Below are 12,500 nucleotides of genomic sequence, written 5' to 3' on the forward strand. Positions count from 1 at the left end.
GGCACAGGACTGGCAGTCAAATGTCCATAATGGGCCTTTGAACTCCAGACAGAGAAGCTTATAAATGCTGTGGATGTGTGTCAGTGTGTGTGTGTGTGTGTGTGTGTGTGTGGGAGAGAAAGAGAGAGACAGACAAGCCGTAATTGCATCTCGTCAGAGTGAACACACACTCTAATACACACCCTCAGTGGACTTTTGGATGAAAAAAATGGGAACGTAATGAAATGAAAAGGGAGAGCTGATGTTCCAGGTTCCCATCTACTGTATGGGAAAGAGACTGAATGAAACTAAAGGAAACTAAAGGGAATCTCCACACAGTTTTTATTCTTATTACTCTAAAAAAAAAAAAGGACTGCATTTCCTTTGTGCGTGTGTGCGCACGCGTGTGTGTGTGTGTGTGCGTGTGTGTGCACGCGCGCGCGCGTATGTCTGTGTGTGTGTCGGCAGACATCAGCCCTTGCATGATGGATCCTCCAAAAAGAAAAAAGGAAAAAAAAAAAAACCTTTTCGATTGACGTGCACTTGTTTTTGGATCTCTTTGGGGACCTGGACGTACACACACACACACACACACACACACACATACTCACTACACCCTTGTAAATAAAGGCTACCAGGCGATCAAGAGAGTCCTGCCATCTCACCCTAACACTAAATGAGACTGTGTAAGACAGTTTAACACTTATGAGCTTTGAGCCAAAAACAGACCTGATTGTTGGTATACTGCTCCTCATTGCAATGGACAGATTATCTTACCAAAACATCCCAGACGTCCTGAGGAGGGCGACCTTGCCCTTTTGATTAGCAATTCTTTTAAGTGGTTCTCTCCTCTGTGTCGGACTCCGCCACCCTTGCCAATGCCACCGTGTACCCGCCGATGCCCGCACTCTCGCCTCAGTGCCAGGAAGTGTGTCGTGCCAACGCCCCTGCCACCCTTCTGTGGCGCCTGACTGCCATTTCCAGAAACCACTCGTGCCTTGACTACATCATACACTATGCAGGTCCTCAGACCACTCACTAAAGTCGAAAACATGCCAAGACAATCCCCACACCACGCCCATGGCAATGGCAACCGCATGCCCGAGACATAAACACGACCTTTTCAGTGTTGTTATAGCTCTCTCTAGCAGAGAAGACTGATCTGTGGATTCTCTGCTGTTCCCATGCGAAGAGCTGAGTCACATAGTCCCCTTATATTCACTAGTGCTCCTGTCAAAACAGCCGACTCAAGCACTGTTTTATATTTCACTATTGCTTTCACCTGACAGTGTTTATTTCCACTGGAAAGGTTTACACCGTCAGAGGATTGGGGAGAAGAAAAAAAAAGAAATGAAATGGAGATTTTTTTTTTTTTTAACAGATAAGCACTAAATTCACTCACGTAGTGCCCATAAATGATCTGCATGTGTTTTTATTATTGTCCAGCCAGAGCGTATGCAAGAGGTTCTGTGTGACTTAGTTCTACAAATGGTACTGTTAGGCCGGTGTTGCGGTATCACAAACACAATGTCACGAAAACACCCGAAGAGACAAGAAAATGAGGGCTTAAAAGCCTCGGGGAATGATGTCATCTCTCCTCATACCTTAATGCTAACTGGTAGGATGACTGGGAGTAAACTGTGGTTGGATGCCTGCAAAAACGTACCCAACCAGATGCCAGTGTTGTGAAGCACTGCCTGGCCTGGCATGGCATAGCGTGTGATTGGCTCCGCTCTGACTCTGATGGGATGAGTTTGTACTTGTCTGGATTTCTGTACAGCTGAAAAGGAAAACCCAACTTGGAGTTCCTCACAAAATGGAATTTTGTGACTGACGTGTCTAAACTAGATTTCATAAGCTTCTCTTTTTTTTTTTTTTTTTTGTTGTTGTTTTTTTTTTTTTTCCCCTCCTCACTCCCAAATGGCCTTTTTTTTGTGTGGCAATTTATGTTATTAGAATTATGATTTTATGTATGTGTTTTTTTTTTGTTTGTTTGGTTTTTTTTTTTTCATGTTAACTCTATTATTGCAAACTGGAAATTTATAAAGTTGTTGTCTTTCTTTTGTAATGGAAATGGACTTAGGAGGTGTAATATTTTTATACGGAGCGTTTTTGATAAAAATTTGGGGAATCACGTAGAGTTGGTCAGAGATGTGTTCTTTGTTTGTGTGCAGTCTGACAGTATTAAGCTTGAGGTTTCAGACAGTATTACAAACCATATACATCACAAACACATTTCTCACTTGAGAATGAGTCTGTTAAGTCCCAGTGTGTGGATGTCGTCTCACATGTAGACAAATCCTTTTTCTTTAGCAAGAAAGAAGCAAGAAATGTGTTTGGGTTACGTCCAGCTATCCTGGAATGTTTTGTTGTTCACTTTATTCCCTAAATTGGCTCTAGTGAAGAACTGTATATTTGCAGTCACTGTCCACTGTCCAAAAGAGACTGATTCAGGATTACAGACTCAACAACTTGGTCTACCCTGTGCACACACAGGCACACACCATGTATTGATGCAGTTATACAGTACATGTTTTAAAATGGCTCTGTGTATCTGTATACAGCATGCACTGACTGATTAATAAGTCAGTTAAGACTCTTCAGTCAAAGCAGATTAACAGATTCAGACCAGGATTCTCTGTCCTGTGAAATATCTGGCCTTCCACAGTAAACAGTGAGCTTCAGTGAAATGTCATCTCTCTGAGACTCTGAGAGAGACTGATGAATCTCACCCGTCACTGCTAATCACTGCTATTGGCTCTTCTCTACAGAAAATTCCCGCAGGAGCAAAATCGCACTTTTTGTTTTCCAAACGAGTGGATATCAGGGATTGAGCTTGACCCATTAAACTACTCTCCAACCCCTATAGAACCTCTGAAGATCAACACTCATCTGTCTATAAAAATCTCTCTTTCTTCCTCCAGCTTTGTGTATGAGAATCATTTAGAAGAATCTCTGTCCCTTGCGGATGTAATACTTGTCTGAAGAGTTAGACTGACCAACTCACAAAACAGCAATACAAAATACCACAATGAAGTACCATACTATAGGTGATCTAACTGCGTTTATGAGCTCTAACTCGGTTTTCAACCCAATAACTGCCTTACAAAAATGAATTGCAAGTCGCATTTTTAACTGGAGAAAGTCTCAACAATCAGTAAAAAGAGAAAAAGAAAACAACAACAAAAATATTTCGTTTTTCGCAGTGTTTTCGTGTAAAGCTTACCAAAGTACAAACACGATTAACTATGAAATGAGAACTTGTGCTTTACTGGACTCAAACAGTATCTTTCATCACTGATCAAAAGCAGTTTAAGAGCCATACAGGTCCCCCACTGTGTATATTCTGTGTATCTAAACATTATGTCTGTGTCTACAGGTGTTCTGCATACACACTCTTCGCTCATTGTTAAAAGTCTGTCTGTGTTTGCACTATCCGGTCGTAGTCCTTTCTGTGAAAGGAACCCCCTTCATGAAAAAAAAAAATTAATGATTTTTACCCCCTCTTTTCTCCCTTTCTTCAAATCCCCCTGTCTTGTTACAATAATGAAGTCTGGTGTGTGCCTTGCAGGTACTAATGTCCTCAGCATCTCTCAATAAAAGGTACTTTCCTATATCATGGCTGTCTTAGTTTTCATTGTCCTCATTCTCTTGTGAGCGAAAAAAAAAAAGTAGTTATGTGGTATGAGGAAGGAAAACCAACTTAGGAACTGCATTAAATTAGATTAGTAATGACCCAAGCAACACAGATTTTAAAAAATAACAAGAATGAATAAGTGCCTCATGACTGTGTTGCACGTGGTACGAGTGCCCTCTAGTGGCCGCGGCGCTTCTACATCCACGGTGGATGAGCGGATATTGATATTAGAGTCTGTTACAAATGTGTTGGCTGAATTACCTGTTAATGGACCATAGCCGTGGTATGATTTTTAGTTTTTGAAAATCCTTGCCAATGGATTATCGTAAATTCTCAATTAAGGAGCTTTGTAGGAGTTCTATTACGGTTAGACCTCACGACAAGAATCTAGGGAAAACTGATTTCAGGGCAAAAATCATGCGAAGACGTCTTCTCCCTAAATGTCACTGACATGGTCACATGTGGCACAGCAATGACCCTCTTTTCAACTGTAGTCGAGATTATTTTGAGCGATCTTGCCATTTTAAGTAACATTTACACGGATGCAAAACATGAGATGTTCAGACTTTAGATAAATAACATACAGCAATCCAATTCGCTTTCAAGACATCACGTGACACGGGGTGGTCGCCCGTGACTGACTGACAGTATACGGGTTTTTGGTGAACAGTCTAGATGATTTCTGTTTTGTCGAACGGACATAGGTGTATGCGCTTTCCTCAGTGTATTCTGATTCTTATTTTTATTCCCTTTCGTATACGTATTCATATTCGTGTTCATGTTCATGTTTGTATTACTATTTGTAATCCTGCTATTCGTACTTATTCTTTTTGTCAACGTGTTCATCAAGTATTTATGTCCCTCGGCACGCTTAGGTGGCATTGTGTACTGTGATGTGTCCGTCGCTAGGTGGCAGTGCAGAACTTTTCTAACATCCTGATTTTCTTTCTCCTGATAATTACACCCTAGTATCTGACAATACTGTGCACTTAACTGAACTCACATTTTTGTCGGTGTTTTTGGAAACGTCAGTGTTTACTAAGAATCTCCCTCGTTTTCTAATACATAACTCTAAAATATGGGTTTTTTTTTATGAAGGACTATACATCTCAAAGTGTCTGAATGTAAGAGAAATTTCTCCACTGGTTCTCTCACCTCAGCTGACCTGCTCATAAGGTAATTTAGTTTGACAATTATAGTAAAATAATTCCTGGTCTTGAGAGCAGATTTCAAACTTTGTGTCACCCGTGGCTTCCGAATGAAACTGACTTCGTTAAATAAACGGACAGAGAGCAGTGGTTTTCTGTGTTTTTACGGGGCACAGAAATGATCATTAGCAATTTTAATTTTGTGTGACTCCACAGTTGATGTTACTTCACATTTTTAGCTGCAGAACCAATTTACTCTGCGACAGAACTTCATTTATTCCCATCACTTAGAGAGAGAATGAGTTTCTATTGCGTCAGCAAATTGTGTGGGCTAGTTTCAAACCCCTCAGTACATCAGCTCTCGCCCAGGGCTGTTAGCCGGCAGTCATTATAACTGGCCGTACATTACAGTGCGTTTCATTCTCTGCCTCTGCTGTATTACTGTCTGCCGGTCTATCTCAAACTCCTCTCTAATTCAGCCCATACTACGGTGTGCCTGTCTCTGTCTATAGCTCAGTCTGGATTACTGTCTGTCTCCTCCTAACTCAGTTGATATTACTGTCTGTGTCTCCTTATTTCAGTCTCTATTACTGCACCACTGTCTCTCTGACTCAGGCTGTGTTGCTATACATCTACTTGTCTGTCAGTTTGTCTTCTTCATCTGTCTTACTCTCTAACACAATTTTAGTGCCTGCATGTCTTCCTGTCAATTTGTTTGCATTTCTTTCTGTTAAACTATCTGTCTCACTCTCTAAATCAGTCAGTATTACTGCCTGGTAGTCTCACTGTCCATCTGTGTGAGATACACAGGGATGTTAATGTGTTGCACTGAGGGTAGAAATGAGAAAGACAAGGTTAGAGGAATTAAAGGAGAGGAAGAGAGAGGAAAGATGAGACTCTGAAGAAAATGTGGTTTCCTCTTTCAAGCTCCTCCTTTAACCTCTTATATGGGTTGCATTCTCTCTCTCTCTCTCTCTCTCTCTCTCTCTCTCTCTCTCTCTCTTTCTTATTCTGTGTCTCTTGCATTCTCTCTCTCTCTCTCTTTCTTATTCTGTGTCTCTTGCATTCTCTCTCTCTCTCTCTGTCTCTCTTTCTTATTCTGTGTCTCTTGCATTCTCTCTCTCTCTCTCTCCCTCTCTCTCTCTTATTCTGTGTCTCTTGCATTCTCTCTCTCTCCCTCTTTCTCTCTCTCTTATTCTGTGTCTCTTGCATTCTCTCTGTCTCTGTCTCTCTCTCTTTCTCTCTTATTCTGTGTCTCTTGCATTTTCTCTGTCTCTGTTTCTCTTTCTCTCTCTCTCTCTCTCTCTCTCTCTCTCTTCCCCTTCCCTCTCTCTCTCTCTCTATCTCCCCCTCCCCCTCTCCATCTTGTGCCTTCCTTCCTTACAGCTCCACAGCTGTACAGGAAATCATTCATCCACCACTACTGTTGCTATGGCAACAAGGAAGGGAAATCCATTTCATCAGTCTCTTCGTCATAGCCTCGCCCTCCTTACCTCTTTCTGTCTCCCTCTCTCTTTCTCTCTGTCTCTTCCAGAGAGAAAAAAAAAACAATGCATAAGTAAGATTTCATCTTGTCTTCAGCTTCCTTTTCTGCTTGCACAGATATGACAGACTAGCTGTGAAGAACATTGATATTAAATTTATTCAAAGTATAAGTGGGCAAAGTTATTCATCCTCTTAACATACACAGACATACATGCACAACTTAGGAACATAAAACTATGTGTGCGTGTGCCCGTGGTAGGGCTGGTGTGATTGGACATTCTGTGCAATGAGTGTGTACTTAGCTTGGGGTGACAATGATGACCTCAATGTAATCCCATGGGGCATTGGGGCAGGCCAACAGCTGCTTGAGACACCAGATGGCCTCAGATCAGAAATTAAATCACACATGCACACACACACACACACACACACACACACACATGCACACGCATCTCTTTTTGCATGCGTGTGTGTGTGTGTGTGTTTGTGTTTACTGTGCTATGCACAGATGATTCTATTAGCAGATATAATAAAACTCAGTAATCAAGTCACTGTTGAACTAATCACATTAGAGCTTCTCAAAAGTCCTCAGAGTTAACGAATGCTCTGCCTCTCTCTCTCTCTCTCTCTCTCTCTCTCTCTCTCTCTCACACCCAACCCCATCCTCCTCTCTGTGCCCTCCCTTTATTACCCATCCATCCATTCTGATTTCTCCATCACTGCTTTCCCAGAGAGAGGAGTATGGTGACTTTCTTTTTTCGTCTTTCTTTCTTCTCTCTCTCCCTCTCTCTCTCTTTCTCTCTCTCTCCCTCTCTCTCTCTTTCTCTCTCTCTCTCCCTCTCTCTCTCTTTCTCTCTCTCTCTCCCTCTCTCTCTGTCTCTCTCTCTCTCTCTCCCATCCATTTCTTCTGCCCTGTTTGCATGTGCACTTGCATGTGTTTGTGTGTATGTGTGTGTGTGTGTGTGTAGTGCCTAGGATACTGTTTGGAATTCCTTTTTTAATCTTCTGCGACTCTAATATATGAGCCTGAAGATTAAAGCTTGTGATTACAGAGGATGGGTCACTGTGTGTGTGTGTGTGTGTATATGAGTGTGTGTGTGTGTGTGTGTGTGTGAAAACAAAGAGAGAACAAATACACAGAGAGCTTGTTTCTCAATAAACCAAGATAGAGAGGGAGGGTTACACACACACACACACACACACACACACACACACATACACACACACACACACACACACAGACACATTCACTCAGGGGGTGGGGCAGAGGTGCTGGTTGATGTGTGTGTGGGCTGGAGAAGGTTCTTGTCAACTCAGTGTGAGAGGCTGTGTAGCGGATGTGTGAGCAGTACATTCAGTGAAGCAGATAGGCAAAGACATTTGCAGCAGAACACAGGAATCTGTAGCACTCTGGACGGTGTACTGATGAAAAGCGTGCCGGGGAAAAAAAAAAAATTGTTAACAGCAGTCAGCCGTATGAAGCAGCCTTAGAGGCAGGTATGTGCCTCCGTGTTATCCTCATTTTAATGATGGCATGTGTTAATGTGTTTGTGTGTGTGTGTGTGTGTAAAAAACAGAGAGAGAGAGGAAGTGGGTTTTTTGTTAGCTTCCTGAGTGATTTCTCTGGCTTCTGGGTGGAGCATGAGGAGAGCTGTCAGCTGGAACTACGTGCATATGTTTGTCAGTGAGGGAGAGAGGAAGAGAGTGCATGTGTATGTTCGTCAGTGTGTGTGTGTGTGTGAGAGACAGAGAGAGAGCACGCGTGTGTTTGTTTGGATACTACAGCACCATTCTGGATAACTCTGCTCTTACAGAAAAGAGACACACACACACACACTTCTGAATACTGGAGGTAAGTGATTTATTTGACTTAAATTGGGGAAAAAGAGCTTGCTGAAACTGTGTGTGTGTGTGTGTGTGTGTGAGATTTATCTAACAGACGAGCAGACATTTTACAACTGGACTCCTCACTACTGTCAGTGAGAAGCAAAGAATGCACTCAGCTGTGAGCCTGATCTTTACGTGCATGTGTGTATACGTTTGTGTGTGCATGTGTTTCTCTCTGTAACGTGTCCAGTTAATCTGTTTCCTACCACATGTTTTTGGGTGTATCTGCATATTTCGTTATCTTACGGTAAACACACGTTTAATTGCATTTTCTCTGTAAATCCGTTTTCTTTTTTTTTTTGCATTTGCGTGTGTGCGTTTGTTTGTATCCGTGCGGATGGAGCGTTTTATCTGGTTAGTCTTGCGTAGCAGTGCAGTGTCTCCATAGATGCTGCCAGCATAACAATGTGAATTATTCTTTTAGACAGCAGGGAGAAAAACGTATATTAGTGTTCAGAAAGGGAGCGGTGGAGCTTGTGTGTGTGTGTGTGTGTGTGTGTGTGTGCGTGCGCGGACTGGGTGTGTGTCATCCCACAGCACAGATGGAGAGACAGAGGAGGAGAGAGAAAGAGCAAAAGAGAAAGGGAAAGAGAAAGAGAATGAAAATATGAGAAGCTGAAGTGAACAAAAAATGACTTTTTGCTTCCATTCTTCAGATGTGAAATGGATGCGTGTGTGTGTGTGTGTGTGTGTGTGTCCGTGGGGAATTAAGAGCATCTGTTTGGGGTAAATTAGCCTGAGACAGGGATGGAGAAGAATATGGGGGAGGGGATGAAAAAAAAAAGAGAGAGAGAGAGAGAGAGAGAGAGAGAGAGAAGGAGCAAAGAATGTTCCAGAGGAATTCCCAAGGAGTTCCAGGGTTTCCCGATCTTTCTGGGTATATCTTAGCTGTGATCTGCTGTTTGGTCATGTTGTATGGCCTACATTATTCTAAATGGAGCTCCATCACACGCTTAAGACATCAGCTAGCACCGGCAACGTGCTCGTGTTTACTGAACAAACGTCTCCCTTTGGCTGTGTGTGACTGTGGTCAAGTCGTTCACTACAAGCATGACACATCCACACTCAAATAAACTGATAATTATGCCTGTGTTCAGGTCCAGACATTACTGTTCTCTTTAGACGGAGATGATTCTGTGTGTGTGTGTGTGTGTGTGTGTACGCATATAAATTGTGTGAAGGATGCTTCTGGAAGATTGAGAAGTGGAATTCTTAAGAGTGAACAAGATGGGATGGGTTAGGATGGATGGATGGATGGGTGGGTGCATAGATGGATGGATGGAGGGAGGGATGGGTGGATTGATGGATCAGGCTTGAAAAAAAAAGAAACAGTGTTTTAATAAATGTTGACAGCTCTTCTTTTCCAAATGGAAATGTCAGGGTGGGGTTGTTTATGTGTGTGTGTGTGTGTGTGTGTGTGGTTTCTCAGAGAGGGTGAGAGAGTTTTTGCCAGTGTTAGCAGCTGTAAGGAGACAAAGGTCTTTGTTGAGAACTGAGGCAAATTTTTTCCTTTTATTATTTTTCCACTTCTTCACTAAAAACACATTTTAGCCTTTTCATTCCACTGGGGTGGGGGGTGGGGGGGTGAGAGAGAGTTGAAAAGAGAGAAGGAAAGAGAGCAAAAGGCAAGAGGCAGGGAGAGAGAGAGAGAGAGAGAGAGAGAGAGAGAGAGAGAATTAGAGCCACGGAGGAGGAGAAAATTACTTCGTGCTATGTCTGCTGTCTCAAACACTCTCTGTTCCTAATACAGACTTCAGACTCTACCTCTTCCATCATCTTAGCAAAGTGTGTTTTTACATCTCTGGGTTTACAATAGCATTTGCCTCAATAAAAGTCGTGTTCATATTTCTATTTGAAACCTGTGCTCTGTTTCCTGTGAACGGTACAAGTGTTATAAAACGAAAAGCAAACACACAGCGTTTATTTTATGCAATACCAGCAGTGTGACTATAACCAGGTCTGGTGTAAAACATCTTAGTGTGAAATATCCTGTCCCAGGCACTGTTCCTGTTTTCATCTCAGACCATAAAACTTTTTCACATGCTTAGACCGTGAGCAGATCTGGACATCAGAGTGCAAGGAACTCTTACGGGTGGTCAGAGAGTGTTAATTTGTGAAAGACAGCTAAGAGAGAGTTCCCCCACAGATGTCAGACCTCTTTAAATAGTAAGTCCATGAGATCATGATACATGTCTTTAACGTTTGTCTTGAACAGATGCTAAATACTACAAAATTCCTACCCAGTGTGGTATATTTGAATGTGTCTGTCCATGTATGTGTGTTTTTGTAGCTTACACACACACGGACACACACACACACTCTCTTCTGTTGAATGTAGCATGTACACAGGCCCCGGATGTTTGGAATTTGGTGAACTCTTTGGCAGTGCTGGGCTGTTGTTCTTGGCCACATTACTGATTTCAGAGGAAACCATGTTTAAACTCCAGTACGCGCTTTGATCCATCACTAACTCTCTCCTGTTTCCTTGGAAACCCACTGTTCCCGAGATCCCTGGTTATCTGAAACGCATCAGCTCCTCACCGCAGTCAAAGTGCTGTTTTATGGGTTTTCAGCCTGGAGTTCAGATGGTCTGTACATTACGAATGGACTCAGCAAACTTTACTGCTGTATGGAGAAAATCATAGTGAAAAGTGATGACGGTTCACTGAAACACAGAAATATAAGTTTGCAGTGCAATGTATTCAGACATGCAGACAGGGAAAGAGTCAGAGAAAGGCAATAAATGTTTTCTGACAGAGAGAGAGAGAAAGAGAGCGAGAGAGAGAGCACGAGAGAGAGAGAGAGAGAGAGCTACCAGATTTATATCACTCAGTGATCTCAAAATGACTGGAAAAGAGCTAACAGGTGAGGTGCAAAAGAAAAGTATGAGTTTGTGCATGTCTTTTGCTGGTGCATGTGCATCATTTCCTGTGGTACTGCTTCCTTTGCTGGCACCAGCTGTGTCTCTGGCTTTGTGTTAAAGTTGTGTTACAGAGTGAGTAGGTAGGATTCTTAGCACCACAGAACAGAACTCCTCCCAGAGTCCTCTGTGTCTGAAAGCATGGGCCCACTTTTCATAGAGACTTTTATCCTCAAAGGGAAAAACGTCAGGATATAAAATTATTTTTCCATTAAGGACAAAGAAATTGGTTTGCGATACCTACAATAAAACAAATAAAACATCCTTGACTGTAAGAATTGTATGGTGATATATTTAGCAATAAATGTTTTTCCCCCTCACGTGCTAACTTATCCTCATTCTGGTCATTCTTCTTCTTCTTTTGTATTTTCCACTTTTTCAAGAGGACGCAGACACTCTGTCAACACAACTGTCCGATTCTGCCAAGTCTCACACCCACTCTCCCCCGAACCTTTAAGTCATCGAGCATGTGCAGTAGTGTCATCGTCCTGTTATTTACCATAATTAAAAAAAAATGTTAAAAAAAATTTTTCATTGGTGCCTTATAAAGTAGCGCTCAATCAGGCTGTTTGGTACTGGATTTTTAACTCTTCAGGCCTTCATCATTTGCTGCATTTTCTGATCTTTCTGTCTTCTATCCACAGAAGAAACAAACAAAAAATGTCAACTTTGTTGGTAGTGAAGGAAAAAAAATAAATAAGTGAAGCCCCGTAGTTTTCCAGGATTCCATCAGTGGCGTGTGGACTTGAATTTGTCAGTCAGAACTGCAGCGCTTTGCATTGGGAGCTGCTAATGTTTCACCGCACAGACACACGGGTTTGCCTACCAACTCTCTGTGGCACTGGGCTGCAGATTGTGACTCATGTCAGTCAGATTTCCAGTATGCTAAACGCTCAACTGAACAAGATACTCCCATCCTCTGCAGCAAAGCAAGTAAAGTGCAACTGACTTCCCGTCTCAACGAAATGTCATTTTCTGTCACTCGAAAGTGCTGACAAAGCCACCAGTAATGACGGTTCAGTAAAATACTGAGAAAAAAAAACATTAGGAGGAAACTTGTTATGACATTTTGGGATTTTGGTCCAAAGATTTCTATCAGACACGACTACTGCATATGTAAATGTGCAAAAGGGGAAAGAAACAGTGTCATGAAGAGTCACTTTCTTTCTCTATTAGTCATCTTTTGTCAATTCATGTTTGTGAGGGCACAGCCAACCTCTGTCTCTCTCTCAATGCCTCTCTCTCTCTCTTTCACACACACACGTACACACACACAGACACACACATGCACAGTAGAAATGAAACTGCTTCATTTAGTCCACTGTTCCATTCATAACATTACTGTTGAGCGTTAACATCTGAGCAACTTAAATGGACTTGGACAGAATTTCCAAGAATACTTACAAACACACTTACTTACATTAATACTGCTTCTATGCTCTAC

At 42.1% G+C, this 12,500-nt stretch overlaps 2 protein-coding genes across 3 annotated transcripts in view; both read left to right on the forward strand.

Moving 5' to 3' along the window:
- Positions 1-346, forward strand: part of frmd6 (FERM domain containing 6) — an 18,881-nt gene extending 18,535 nt beyond the window's left edge. Inside the window, exon 14 of the mRNA XM_030771462.1 lies at positions 1-346. This exon is cut by the window's left edge and continues 390 nt beyond it. The gene's annotated coding sequence lies outside the window, so the exon portion shown is untranslated.
- Positions 347-7,727: 7,381 nt separating this feature from the next.
- gng2 (guanine nucleotide binding protein (G protein), gamma 2) overlaps positions 7,728-12,500 on the forward strand; it is a 13,991-nt gene continuing 9,218 nt past the window's right edge. Inside the window, exon 1 of one of the 2 annotated variants that reach the window (XM_030771306.1) lies at positions 7,728-7,746. The gene's annotated coding sequence lies outside the window, so the exon portion shown is untranslated. Of the gene's footprint in view, positions 7,747-8,063; positions 8,102-12,500 lie in introns of those variants that run through there. The other variant, XM_030771304.1, reaches the window with a different exon arrangement.

Source organism: Chanos chanos, chromosome 4, assembly GCF_902362185.1.
Source record: "Chanos chanos chromosome 4, fChaCha1.1, whole genome shotgun sequence".
Taxonomy (NCBI): domain Eukaryota; kingdom Metazoa; phylum Chordata; class Actinopteri; order Gonorynchiformes; family Chanidae; genus Chanos; species Chanos chanos.